General features: G+C 40.9%; 1 long non-coding RNA gene across 2 annotated transcripts in view; it reads right to left on the bottom strand.

Annotated features, from left to right (window-relative positions):
* LOC134359407 (uncharacterized) overlaps positions 1-15595 on the bottom strand; it is a 156917-nt gene that overhangs the window by 91633 nt on the left and 49689 nt on the right. For both annotated transcript variants that reach the window (XR_010021106.1, XR_010021105.1), the window contains one exon: positions 14378-14474. This is a non-coding gene — a long non-coding RNA (uncharacterized LOC134359407). The remainder of the gene's footprint in view (positions 1-14377; positions 14475-15595) is intronic.

Raw genomic sequence — 15595 nt, 5'->3', positions numbered from 1 at the left:
AAGTACTTCGGAAAACCATTGTCACTCAACACAGTCCGTCGCTGCATCCAGAAATGCAACTTGAAACTGTATTACGCAAGGAGGAAGCCATACATTAACTCTATGCAGAAATGCCGGCGAGTTCTGTGGGCCTGAGCTCACCTCAGATGGACCAAAAGACTGTGGAACCGTGTGCTGTTGTCAGATGAGTCCACATTTCAGCTAGTTTTTGGAAAAAATGGGCGTCGAGTTCTCCGTGCCAAAGATGAAAACGACCATCCAAATTGTTATCAGCGAAAGGTGCAAAAGCCAGCATCTGTGATGGTATGGGGGTGCATCAGTGTCCACGGCATGGGTGAGTTGCATGCATGTGAATGTACCATTGACTCTGGGGCGTATATTAGGATTTTAGAGAGACATATGTTGCCATCAAGGCGACGTCTCTTCCCGGGACGTCCATGCTTATTTCAGCAGGACAATGCCAGACCACGTTCTGCACAGGCTACAACAGCGTGGCTTTGTAGACACAGAGTGCATGTGCTTGACTGGCCTGCTGCCAGTCCAGATCTATCTCCTATTGAAAATGTATGGCGCATCATGAAGAGGAGAATCAGACAACGGAGACCACGGACTGTTGAGCAGCTGAAGTCTTATATCAAGCAAGAATGGACAAAATTTCCAATTGAAAATCTACTACAATTAGTATCCTCAGTTCCAAAACAATTAAAAAGTGTTATTAAAAGGAAAGGTGATGTAACACAGTGGTAAACATGCCTCTGTCCCAACTTTTGTTGAGTGTGTTGCAGCCATCAAATTCTAAGTTTGTGTACTTTTACAAAATACAATTAAGTTGGTCAGTAAAACTATTGAAAATCTTTTCTTTGTACCTTTGTCAGTTAAATAAAGGTTCACGTGAATTAACATATCACAGATTTTTGTTTTTATTGCATTTTGGAAAATATCCCAACTTTTCTGGAAATGGGGTTTGTCGATAAACAGATTGAAGACTTGACCAAAAGCTGTTTGGAATGCCAAAAAGTTCAAAATGCATCCCCACAGGCACTGTTACACCCATGGGAGTAGCTGTTGTCATGATGGCAAAGAGTATATGTTGGCTTTGCTGGGCCGTTCACGGACTCCATGTTTCAGATTGCTCTAGATGCTCATTCAAAGTGGCTAGAGGTCATACCAATGAAGTCAACCACATCAAAAAAGACTGTTTCTGCTCTAAGGACTATGTTCACCAGAAATGGCTTACCTGCACATGTTGTGAGTGTCAACGGAGCACAATACACATCAGAAAAGTTCAGACAGTTCATGATTAAAATGGCATCAAACATTTCAAGTCAGCTCCTCACCACCCAGCAATGAATGGGTTAGCAGAAAGGTTTATCCAAACCTTCAAGAAGTCCATTAAAGCGATGGACAAAGAGGACGTTTCTCTACGGCACAAGGTTATCAACTTCCTCTTTGTGTATCAGAACTCTGTTCATGTGACAACAAATCAAACACCTGTAATACTGTTCATAAACAGAAACCTGAGATCTCGTGTAGACCTCCTGAAACGAGACCTATGGAGGGAAGTGTGGAATAACCAGTTCAACCAGTTGCCAAGTGAATCAGCAAGGAGCTTAGAGGTTGGCCAGGAAGTCTAGCATGTGATTACCAAGAAGTCAAGTGGATACCCAGTAAGATATCTACAAAAACTGGAGATCATGCATGGAGACGTCATGTGGACCAGATTCTAGATGCTCAATCAAAGAACACACCTGAGTCAATTGCATTCAACAAGATGGACACATTACAGCCACTGGACTTACCTCTCAGTGATGATCATGTCACTGACAGCAACATGACGCCGGCAACCAAGAACATTGTCTTAGAAAAGACACCTAACAAACTTAATGCCACACCACGGGTCCAGAGGCACTATCCTGAAAGAAACAGCACTACGCAAAAGACTGAAGTTAGTTATGGACTATTATTGTGAAAGCATGTTTATTTGGAATATGGCTTATGAAAGGGAAATTGAATGTTTTGTACATATAGTATTATGTTGAGCTAATCTAAAGGGGGAGGAAGTGTAATGTATGGATCTATTTCTTTTAGAGCAATGACTCCCCTTAGTAATATGTATTGACCGTTGTCTATGCATGCACATTGTTTACTCTCTCTCTCTCTCTCTCTCTCTCGCTGCAAAGTAAATACATCAGTTAAATCCATCTCCCGCATACGTGCTTTTATTTAATGGATATGTAGTTGCACAGGCATAACAATTCAGTCATGGGTAAAGATACCCACAGAAGCATATTCATCCATCTGCCTTTGGCAAAACATACATTGAAGCCAAAGGCACTGAAGCGACAGGATCAAATATAATGCCTAATTTTAAACACAAAAAAATTCTGCAGATGCTGGAAGTGCAAAGCAACACATACAAGATGCTGGAGGAACTAAGCAGGTCAGGCAGTATCTATGGAAATAAATGAACAGTTGACGTTTTGGGCTGAGACTCTTCTTCAGGTCCTGGCTTTATAAGGCACTGGTTGAGGATTCAGTTGGAGTATTGTGAGCAGTTTTGGGCCCCTTAGCTAAGAAGAGATGTGCTGACATTAGAGAGGGTTCACAAAAATAACTTTGATTGAAAGGCTTGTCATATGAGGAGCATTTGATGGCTCTGGGCCTCTACTCATTAGAATTCAGAAAAATGAGGGGTGACCTCATTGAGACCTATTGAAGTTGAAAGGCCTCAGTAGAGTAGATGCGGAGAGGATGTTTCCAATTGTGGGGGAGTTTAAGACCAGAGGGCTCAGCCTCAGACTAATGGGGCATCATTTTAGAATGGAGATGAGCAAGAATTTCTTTAGCCAGAGAGTGGTGAATCTGCGGAACTCATTTCCACAGGCAGCTGTGGAGGCCAAGTCATCAGGTATATTTAAGACAGAGGTTGATACATTCTTGATTGGTCAGGCACGAAAGAACACGGGGAGAAGGCAGAAGATTGGGGGTGAGAGGAAAACATGGATCAGCCATGATGAAATGGCAGAGCAGACTCGATGGGCCAAATAGCCTAATTCTCTACCTACATTTTATGGCCTTATAGTCATATTTCTATAGATGCTGCCTGATCTGCTGAGCTCCAACAGCATTTTGTGTGCCATGCCTAATTTTGTTACAATCACACATGATTAGAGTCACTGATAGTTTATATTATTTCAATCGCTGATAGCCACAGATGACTGCATAAAGCAACTGGCATTACTACAAGTGAATTGTATAAAAAAAATTAAAGTCTAATTTTAGAGAAACTTTTATTGTCCATATGGGTCCTATGAATTCACACATGGAAATAGTATTGTGCTAACATAGAAGTCTTTAAATACACTTACTGGCAACGTTGGTCACCCAGGCACACATCCGCATCAATACTAATGCCAAGCCGCTCTATGGTAAAGTCTGATCAAGGGAACATTCACTCAAAAGTCAGGTCAAAGAAGAACTGGACAAGTTGGAGAAGAACAGAATCTTAGAAAAATTACTCAGACAGAGTAGGCAACCCCCTGCTAATGCAGTGTTTAAGGCAGACAACATAGTTCGATTAAAACTGACTATAAAATTTCCTGCAATGTACTTGCAAGGCTTTCACAAAGAATTAACGAGAACCATTCTCATCACAAAGTTTAATTTACATCTGTAGATGAAGAAAATCAATTTTGCTTCCCATAAATGTGCATAATAGCTTGTACTCGTACTTAGACTTCTCATATGAAGTTAACAACCCATTGAAAATCTTTCAGTTGACAATGGATAGGATTCTTCACTACATAGACTATGGTCTATATACAGTGGCATGCAAAAGTTTGAGCACCCATGGTCAAAATTTCTGTTACTGTGAATAGCTAAGTGTGTAAAAGATTAACTGATTTCCAAAAGGCATAACGTTAAAGATGACACAGTTCTTTAATATTTTAAGCAAGAAAACATTTTTATTTCCATCCTTTACAGTTTCAAAATAACAAAAAAGGAAAAGTTTGGGCACCCTGCATGGTAGTACTTAGTAACACCCCGCTTGGCAAGTATCACAGCTTGTAAACGCTTTTTATAGCCAGCTAAGAGACTTTCAATTCTTGTTTGGGGGATTTTTGCCCATTCTTCCTTGCGATAGGCTTCTCGTTTAGTGAGATTCTTGGACCGTCTTGCATGCACTGCTCTTTTGAGGTCTATCCATAGATTCTCAATGATGTTTAGGTCAGGGGAACGTGAGGGCCATGGCAAAACCTTCAGCTTGCGCCTCTTGAGGTAGTCCATTGTGGATTTTGAGGTGTGTTTCGGCTCATTATCCTGTTGTAGAAGCCATCCTCTTTTCACCTTCGGCTTTTTTACCGACGGTGTGATGTTTGCTTCCAGAATTTGCTGGTATTTAATTGAATTCATTCTTCCCTCTACCAGTAAATATTCCCCGTGCCACTGGCTGCAAACACAAGCCCAAAGCATGGTCGATCCACCCCCGTGCTTAACAGTTCGAGAGGGGTTCTTTTCATGAAATTCTGCACCCTTTTTTCTCCAAACACACCTTTGCTCAATGTGACCGAAAAGTTCTACTTTAACTTCATCAGTCCACAGGACTTGTTTCAAAAATGCATCAGGCTTTTGAAAGTTTTGAATAGAACTTTTTGGTTACAGGATGTTATGGCATGCCTAAATTTAGAAAAGATTTGTTGTTCAATTTCTGAATCTAACCAAGATTTTCAAAATTTGTGTGGGCCGTTTTTAAATTATTTTCATAATCTTTGACTTCTTTTTAAAGTACAGAAGTTGGTTAATAGCATATTTTATTGTCTGATAAATTCTTTTTTTCTTTTTTTTCCCAAACAGCTTTGACTTTGGTCATGGGTGCAGATGTTTTTTTTAATAAAATTGTTTATATTCTAATACATGAATTAATCTAATCTATATGAATATAGAGTAAGGAGTTCATTAATGTGATTCAATATTCTGTATCTGGTATTATATTTTTTCTTTTGTTTTATAGTATGTGTTCTCCTGGACTCTGTATTCTTCTATATAGAAATCAATAAAAGATATTGGAAAAAGGAAAAAAAGAACCCTGTCCAACTGTTAAGCACGGGAGTGGATCGATCATGCTTTGGGCTTGTGCTGCAGTCAGTGGCATGGGGGACTTTTACTGGTAGAGGGAGGAATGAATTCAATTAAATACCAGCAAATTCTGGAAGCAAACATCACACCGTCGGTAAAAAAGTCAAAGATAAAAAGAGGATGGCTTCTACAACAGGATAATGAACCTAAGCACACCTCAAAATCCACAATGGACTACCTCAAGAGGCGCAAGCTGAAGGCACCTCACAGTCCCCTGACCTAAACATCATCGAGAATCTGTGGATAGACCTCAAAAGAGCAGTGCATGCAAGACAGCCCAAGGATCTCACAGAACTAGAAGCCTTTTGCAAGGAAGGATGAGCAAAAATCCCCCAAACAAGAATTGAGAGACTCTTAGCTGGCTACAAAAAGTGTTTACAAGCTGTGATACTTGCCAAAGGGGGTGTTACTAAGTACTGACCATGCAGGGTGCCCAAACTTTTGCTTCAGGCGCCCAAACTTTTCCTTTTTTGTTATTTTGAAACTGTAAAAGATGGAAATAAAGAAGTTTTCTTGCTTAAAATATTAAAGAAATGTGTCATCTTTAACATTATGCCTTTTGGAAATCAGTTCATCTTTTAAACACTTAGCTATTCACAGTAACAGAAATTTTGACCAGTGGTGCCCAAACCTTTGCAAGCCACTGTAACTACGACAATTTTCTCACTGCTACTGGATGTTTACTTCCCAGTCACAGCTACAGAAGTAAAACAATGCAGAAAAATGCTCTTCTGAAACAACTTTGTGACCATGGTTGGGCCAATTCAGCTAATTGTTCAAATGTAGACATGCAAGCATTTTCAAAGAGAAGGCTTGAGTTGTCCACTAATTAAGGGGAAGGTAGGAAAGATTTTCTAACTGACTAGAGGAAATGAAGCTGAATTAAATTCCACGCAGAACATATGGCATTTTAAGCATGAAGGTTGTTGCCAGAGGTTTCAATTAAGAAGGAGATGTAGAAGATTTAGTACTAGTGCACGCAATCTGCTAAAGGACAGAATTAGAATGATTACGACACTATGCAAAAGTAAAGCTAATGAACAGAAACATTTCAGACAGTCCACATCCATTTTTGACAGAAAGACAATGATAAATTCTTAGTCCTTAATGATGTCCATTCTAAATAGACTGAAGGTCAACATGTGATCAAATAGGATAGATTTTATACAATCATATGGTTGAGATTGATTTTCACACTCCATGTTGTACCTGAAGAATTTGTGTCAGAGAAGAATCCTCAATCCAGGTTATATCTACTTGAATACTCCAGAAGGAAAAGCAGCATTGAAATACAATAATTCCCACATCATCTAGCTTCTAAATGTGCAGATGAAATATCTCTATGCATTCTCAGGGAAGCTCATCTCGGAGAAGCAAGGCTCTGATCTCAAATCTCCACTGTCTTGTGGTTATACCCACACATGGAAAAATCTTTGGGAATAAACCCCAGGGTTGAAACTCCGGAGCTGGACCCCCTAAGGCAGCCCCACATTGAGTTCAACACTGTATTGGTCTCTGCCGTTTACTTGTGTGAATCAGATGTATGGAGAGAGGGACCCTGCTACATACATACTAGGACACAACGTCCATGGCCGACCCTGACCAACAAATGCATCAGAGCCACTAACTGTTATATAGCTAGCTTCCAATTCAAGTATTACACATAATCAGGTTCATTCCAGTGGAGTGTTGATGCATGCAAGCTCAGAACGTATTTGAACTTATTTGCCATAACCTAGCTCAGAGGAGAGAATAGAGGAACGACAATTACAATGAAAAGAAGCTTAGGATTCACAATGAGGGAAGGAGAAGTGAGAATACAAAGACCAACTAACAGGCATGGGACACGGAAGGGAAATGATGGTGAAATAAGACATGCTTGCAGCACTAAATGTTTTCACCTTCAAACTGGAGGAAGTCAGAAATACCCATCATGATCAAAGAATTACAGTGAGAAATATAACAGAAATAAGAAACAAATAAGACTTATTTATTCCAAAAATCGACATGGAATGAACCACTGAAGAGAAAACTCAGTATATATCTTGACTGAGAGAGGACATAACATCTCGACTCAACTTCAGTTTGATTCAGATGTTACACCTTCTCTGGATCAAGACATAACTGTGACCCTGGAATTAATTAAGATGATTCTGACATATGAACAAGGTGTATGGGCTATCTAGGGAGAGCTGGCACCTCTGGTGAAGGGGTTTATTATGTCCATCCCGGGGCAATTCACTCACCTTTGGTCCCCACCAGACACTCAGCTCTGACTTGTGTCTCCAAGTAGCTGGTTGCGTACGACAGTGGCCGCACCCCAGAACACTGCTTCAACAGGTGGGATAAACCAGGTGTGGGCAGCCAGCAGGCCTCATACACCGGTGAGATAGGGACACGCCTGTTCTAACATGTGAAGTCAGCTCCGGCGGACTGGGTGGACGGGATCTACCGTGAGATCCAATTGCCAAGAGGGTGGTGCTGCAACACTCCATGGAGAGCAAAGAGCATGACAAGGCACAGAAGATGTACAGGTCATCCACTGCAACCAAGGAAGATCCCAGTTTGTGACGCTTGGTTGTACCACTGGACTCAGACCTCTGAGGTAGAGAATAGATCTGCCCCAGTGCAGTAGCATTTCCACTTTAAAATCTCTCCCACACGGGTTTTCCATTATCGTTGGACATGATGAACAACCAGCACATTGTATTAAAAAATCAGTTAACTGGACACATCTGTAAACCCTATATCTATGTATGTATGGGGAGCAGTCTTCTGAAGTTGGGGAAGTAATATGCTCGATATGAATGTGAAAATGCAAATGAGTCGTGTGTAAATATGATATAATGATATATGTACTATTAGTACACAAAGTAGTTAGAGTCATAGAGAAGTACAGCATGGAAACAGGACCTTCGGCCCATCTAGTCCATGTTGAAACCATTTAAATTACCTACTCCCTTCAACCTGCTCCGATACCATAGCCCTCCATATCCCTACTATCCATGTACCTAATCAAACTTCTCTCAAACATTGAAATTTAGCTCGCATCCACCACTTGTGCTGGCAGTTTGTTTCATGTGCTCACGATCCTCTAAGTGAAGAAGATTCCCCTCATGTTCCCCTTAAACTTCTCACCTTTCACCTTTAACCCATCACCTCTGGCTGTCGTCCCACCCAACCGCAACTGGAAAAGCCCGTTTGCATTTACCCAATGTTCTGAAGCTCCTAATGTCTCCTGGAGCTCATTTAGTTCGATACTCACTAGTTCTACAATAGCTACATGCAAAACTACCTCCTGCTACACCACATTTTGTAATTCTTTGATGCTTTCCCTGAACTTTAGGATGTCCTTCACTTTATGGCCAGTGACATCTCTTTGAAATTAGGCACTGCTGTAGGGAAACCAGAAAACCAAAGGTGGATACGAACTTCATCAACAACCATGAACAAGAACTGAACTGGCAGGAAATTGGCAGGCATTTTAGCTCCTTAAGCATGAAACTAATTGTAAGCCATGAACAGAATAAACAAAACCTTTCCTCCCTGTCAGTTTGATTAATTTAAATGTCGAGCCCCTGCTGTTTCCACACTGGCAATCTTTCTGACGATATTCATAGAGGTACAAATTACATGGCCAGATTCACCATGCCTGCCTCCTGCCACCCCAGCTCTGCCTCACAGTATTTTTACCATCACTCAGCCAGGTTACTATTTATAACTATCTATTGAATATGTTGCTTAAACTGAGGCAGAGAAGTGCAGTGTGTGACCTAACACATCATTATATTTATGTACACCATGTGGATAGATCCGCCCTCTCGGGCAGAGATGGCAGCACAGCTGTGAAAAAAAGCAGAAACTTTGTGGGAAGGTGGGAGGTCAGCTTAACATTTATTATCGAGCTGGAGGTGACAATTCTTTTCTTAGATTCACACCGTTCGGAAAAAACGGAACTTCCCCTACAACGGGATGAGTGTATAAAACTATTTTGATACTGGGTAAGTTTGCTGAAAAGTCCATGGCTCATTCTTGTGCCAACGGAAAGATGTTCACCATGGACAAACTAAAGCAAACTCCTTTGATTTATTGCATAATATTATCATAAGTATGGATGTTGTGGACCATTACGATACTGTAATGGACTGGGCTGATCAGACCAAGAAGACCCAAACCAATTCAAGTGTCCAGGAAATGTGGTAATGGGTGTACAAGCACAACAAAGTAACTTATGCCTAATTTATTGTCATAAAACAGAAAGCACAAATAAACCATATTACATAGTAAATCACAAAGATTTCCACAAAGAGTTCAGGGCTCATGATTCTCGGCTACCACTTGATTGTCACTGTTGTCAGGGGAACACCAAATTCCAACTCATGAAATCACCCTGGGCTTGTCCTAGGCATCGATTGATTGCAATCCTCAGTCTAGGTGAAGTCCCAAAAACCGAGAAGAAGGTGCCTTTATAAATAAGGGTTCAATCCCTTATAATAAAGGTGCCTTTATAAATAAGGGTTCAATAGGGGAGGAGAAGATGGCGTCACGACGCAGTGTGCGCGGCCGGTCCGAATTGATATCGTATTTGTGAAGTGGAATGCCGTACACAATCCTGATTTGATGGAGACAGCCATGAGAAGCATAGAGGAACATCTGGAGAAACTTCTGAAATGCCTGCTTCGCTGCTGCTGTTACTGTGCGATCGAGAATCTCCGGAGGGGAAGGCCCCAAATCCTTGGCTTTGCCTATGGCCTGTTGCCGGGCCGGGGTTGAAGCGCTCGGCAGAGATGGTGCTGGGTGCTCGGTGTCAGAGAGCTGGTCGGAGGCTCGATGTTTTCGGACGGATTCGTAGTCGGACTGTGGTCAGGTGCTTCCAGGATGCTGCATCGGCAAGTTTGCGGCGTTGGAAGCTCATGGCAGGAAGAGTTTTCTTCCTTCAACCATCTGCGTGAGATGATGGGACTTTTGAGAGACTTTGAGGTTTTTTTTACCATGCCCATGGTCTGTTCTTCTATCAAGTTACAGTATTGCTTGCACTGTTGTAACTATATGTTATAATTACGTGTTTTTTGTCAGTTTTTTTTTGTCTTGGTTTGTCCTGTGTTTCTGTGATATCATTCTGGAGGAACAAGTTGTATCATTTCTTAATGCATTCATTACTAAATGACAATAAAAGAGGACTGTGTGTCCTCATACTCTAATCTAATCCACAAGCATTGAGAGACACACCAAGACAGATAAACTTCTTGATCTTTTGTTCTCATACCACTAGTGCCTGAGGCTGAGAAAGAATCTAGAGGCTATTAGCAAACATTTAACAAACCTACGGTGTTTAACTTGTATAGACACCTCACATGCCAAATGCTTACAAAGACCTGAGATGTCACCTGGAATTATTTAGCTGTTCAACTCATAGTTTTACAAAAGTTAATACACCACAACGTAACAACATCAAGGTCGATCACTTCATCATTGACTATAAAACCCAAACTACTGAATCATTGAAATTTATCATATGGAAGATGATCAAATGGATCACTCTTCTATCCTATAGATAACATCCTCCTTATGTCTCTGACTTCATTGTCGATGCATCACAGCATTAAAGTCAGAGACAAGCTGGAGGTTAGATACCAGGTTTCAAAGTTCAAAAGTTCAAAGTAAACTTATAATTAAAGTACATAAGTACTTTAATTAATGTACTTATTAAGTACTCAATTTGTACTCCAGGGAGCACGAAGAGCAGAATCAAATATCGCTGTGATGATTGTACGCTCTAGTATCAATTGTTTGACAACAATAAAGTATAAAGTATATGTCACCATGTGCAACCCTGAGTTTCACTTTCTTGTAGGGATACTCAATAGACAGTAGAACAGTTGTTAGCACAGCAATTTACAATACCAGCAAGCCGGGTTAAATTCCCGCCGCTGCCTCTGAAGGGTTTGTACATTGTCCCCATGAGTCGGTGGATTCCCTCCCACAGACCAAAGACCTACCAGTTGGTAGGTTAATTGGTCATTGTAAAATTGCCCCATGATTAGGCTAGCATTAAGTTGGGGGGGTTGTTAGGTGGCATAGCTTGAAGGGCCAGAAGGGCGTATTCCACATTGTATCTCAATAAATAAATAATATAATTAATAATGGAATAAAATGCTTAATAAAATCAGTGAAAGACTACACCAATTAGGTGTTCAGCCAGTGTGCAAAAGGCAATAAACTGTGCAAATACAAAAAGGAAAGAAATAATAATAAATAAATAAGCAATAAATATTAATAACATGAGTTGAAGAGTTCTTGAAAGTGAGCCCATAGATTGTGGGAACATTTCAGTGATGAGGCAAGTGAAGTTGAGTGAAGTTCATCCCCTTTGGTTCAAGACCCTGATGATTGAGGGGTTATAAATGTTCCTGAAGATTTTGGTATGAGTCCCAAGGCTCCTGAACCTTCTTCCTGATGGCAACAGGGTGAAGAGAGACCAGACCTAATTTGTTCCTGAACCTTAGCTTTCATGCCAGGGATGGCTAGGCTAAACAGAATGAATAATTTTAATTGAATGGGATTGCCTGAGCAATATGGGAACAGTGGGTTGCTGATCTTCCCTCGTTATTGCAAGAGTGCCCTCTCTCTCCCTCTCACTGGAGAGAGCCGGCCTGTCCCAGATACCGAAGTGCTGGTATGTGAACTGTAGTTTGATGGACCTTGCATCAATGGACTCTTCGGTGTTTCTGTTGTTGCTTTCATGGTGGGGGGTGTAGGGGAGCAGTCAATACTTTTTGCTGCTGCTTGAGCGAAGGGGGAGCTTTGGAACTTCGATGGAACCCCATATCATTGTATGAGGTTTCATTGTTTTGTCGATGTCTGTGAAGAGGGTGAATTTCAGGTTGTGTAATGGATACGAACTGTGATATTAAATGTACTTTGGACCTTTGAAAAAGACAACAGAGGTAACTGGCTTTATTTATTTATTTTCATTCATTTGACTATATCTTAATGTTATTAATTAATGCCTAGAACCTTCTTCTTCTTAGGTCTTTAGCTCCCAGTGGAGCATAGGCCTTCAATGACCACCTGTTGGAGTTTATCAACGCTTCTGCAATAAATTTTATCCACTGTACAGGGTATTGGTCTAATCAGCTTCACCAGAACCCTGTTGGCCAGACTTATCCATTTCCACCTTCTACTTTCCTACTTAAAGAGTTTTAAATGTCTGATTATAACATTCAAGCTAGTTCAAGGACCATCCCATTTGAGGACAATTGCCACACAAGGCCCATTTTACTTTCCAGGAGGGTGAGCTCAGAGTTCCCTCTGTATTCATGAAAGGTAGTTCACCACAAGTAGTTAATTTGTTCAGTGAGATACCATAGATATGGTATAATTCTTCCTATTGGCAGATAATCTACTTTATTAGCCTGAATATCGATTTCTCCTTCCAGTAAACAATATCCCCCTTCCTCTATTCCCTACTTTGACATTTTACTTCTTCTCACCTGCCTAATACTTCTCCCTGGGTCCCCTATTCCGTCCCTTTCTCCTATGGTGCGCCCTCTTCTCCTATCAGATTCTTTCTTTTCCAGCCCTCTACCTTTCCTACCCGCCTGACTTCACCTATCGCCTGCTAGCTAGTCTCTTTTCCCTCCCCCACCTTTTTATTCTGGCATTTTCCACCTTCTTTCTCAGTCCTGAAGAAGGATCTCAGCCCAATATATCGATTATCCATTCACTTCCGTAGACCTGCTGAGTTCCTACGGCATTTTGTGTGTGCTGCAATGTATTACATTTCATCTAAATTCATATCACGCCAAGACCACCATGGAATAATAACTGAAAGAGCCTTGACCAAAGTAATCTGTTTCCTCCCAATGGGACATTTGGATTTAATTAGCCACTTTCCTTGAAAAATCATGGAATTTGTCACTGATTTTGTTGAAATCCACACAAACTCCATCAAACCCATTTCTCTCATAAACCTCTCATATTACTTTCTAAACAAAAGTCAGTCAAGTTTCAAAGGTATATCTTTACCCAATTAAATCCAAGTTGGCTGTCCTTGCCTCCAAGAGGACCACAGCTTGTCTTTGGGTTTGGAGGCTCGCATGCCTCAATGACCTGCAGAGCTATGTTGGCTGGAGTCAGGAGATTACGCTTTGGCTTTTGGTAGGGTCTTCCATGCCAAACAGGTAAGAGGGTAGAGGCCATAATAAGTGTGGTCAACCGGTCCTCCAGGTTCGGGGGTTCACCTCAGAGCTAAGAGCCCTGACTGGTAAAACAAAACTGTTACGGAAACAGCAATGAAGAATCTTTCTACATTTGAATATGATGATATTCCTGAGTCTCTAATCAGGACTTGCATGATTGATAATAGTGATAACTGAGAGAAAGGTACTGACCTGGTAAACGAAGCCCTGAACACTGCCAGAAATGGAGGACTTTCATTTCTGCCCTAAGTGACAGTGGCATAAAAGGTAGTCTATCTATCTACGGTTGTCCTTGTTTAACTCATGTTCTTCTGAATGATGGGTATTACTGGTCTGCTGTCAGATTCTAGTAAGTATCCTGTTTGGCACCACACAGACAGTGGATGGACCCTCTTTATGGATTTCAGTTCAGAACATCCTTTGCTTGGGTTTACTGTTTGCATGATTTGTCTTTGTTTTTTGTCTGCTCATTGGGTATTTGATTTTTTAAATGGGTTCTTTTGATTTTCTTTGCTTTGTGGATGCCTGTTAGGAAACGAATCACAAGATTGTATAACGTATACATACTTTGATAATAATTGAACTTTGAACATCTGTAGCCAGAGTGCATTAAGCAATGGAGATCAGAGTTTGCACTCTCCATTTATCCAATTTTCTTATCAGGCTAGGACTCATTTCGTCTGGGCCAGATGAGTTACATTCATCAATCAACTTATATATTTAATTTCTTGTTATATTTATATCATCCAGTGATTCACACTTTTCCTTAATTACACTTTTTGCTTAATATCTGTCTACAGTGAAAACAAACACAAAGTATTCACTGATAGATACACTGTCATCACAGGTTCGGATATGGCCCAAGTGTGGAGTGAGAGACACTGAAGCAGGTCAATAGTTCACAGATTTTAATGTGAACAATGTTAAAAGGAAAAGGAAACTATAAACGTGAGGCCAAACAGGGCCATTGACTAAAACATCAAATGGAAAACGAAACCTACACTGCAGCTGAAAAGAAAAACTAAGAATAAAACGAATACCGCTAGTCTCCAGAGTCAGTTGACCCGACAGTCCAATTTCTCAGGGAAGACGGAATGCAGCCAGCGAAGTGTTGCTGTGTCCAAGTCTCGACAAGCACTACAATGACAAGTATGGAGTTAAACACTATCACAATTAAATAATAATTAGTTGACGCGTGCATGTTCTCAAGCGCAATTGGCCTATCTACTGCAATGCCGAATCTGTGGTTGTGACATATACAATGCCTTTCACCTCTTTAATGGGGTCAGTTCGTTTTAGCTCATTCTCGTGCCAATAGAAACATTCACCACAGTCAACTGAATCAATCTCCTTTGACTAATAGCATAACATTAGGATTAAGTATGGATGCTGCAGACCATTATGATTCTCGATTGATAACTTCAAAGTCAATCGCTTCATCACTGTCCATTTTGTGCATTACATAATTGTTATGCATCTTTGAATTTTCTGTATTATATCAGCAGCAAAAACATAAAATCTAACAAACTCTGTGGATTCAGAATTGGCTTACCCACAGAAGGCACAGGGCGGTGGAAGATGGAGCATATTCTGCCTGGAAGTCCGTGACCAGTGATGTTCTGCAGGGATCTGTTCTAGGAACCCTGCTCTTTGTGTTTTTTATGAATAACTTGGATGAGGAAGTGGAAGGCAGGTTTCTAAGATTGCAGATAACAGGAAGGTCAGTGGTGTCTTGGATAGCAAAGAAGGTTCTCATAGGTTACAATGGGACATTGATAGGACGCAGAGCTGGGCTGAGAAGTGGCAGATGGAGTTCAATCCGGAAAAGTGTGAAGTGATTCACTTTGGAAGGTGGAACTTGAAGGCATGATACAGGGTTAATGGCAGGATTATTAACAGTGTGGAGAAACAGAGAGAACTTACAGTTCATATCCAAAGATCCCTCAATGTTGTAGTGCAAGTTGATTGGGTGGTTAAGAAGGTATATGGTGTGTTGACCTTCATTAGTCAGGGGATTGAGTTCAAGTGCCACAGGATAATGTTGCAGCTCTATAGAATTCTGGTTACACCAGTGTGCGTTGATGTTCCTCCATCATTTTGTGTCTGTTGCTTTGGATTTCCAGCATCTTCAGATTTTCTCATGTTTCTGGTTACACCAGACTGTCCTGAAGAAGGAACTCTGCCTGAACACTAGTTGTTTATTCATTTCTATTGAAGCTGCCTGACCTGCTGAGTTCCTCCAGCATTTTGAATGTGTT

Source organism: Mobula hypostoma, chromosome 20, assembly GCF_963921235.1.
Source record: "Mobula hypostoma chromosome 20, sMobHyp1.1, whole genome shotgun sequence".
NCBI lineage: Eukaryota > Metazoa > Chordata > Chondrichthyes > Myliobatiformes > Myliobatidae > Mobula > Mobula hypostoma.
Note: the sequence above shows the minus strand (reverse complement) of the source record. Positions and strands in the feature narration are given on the sequence as shown.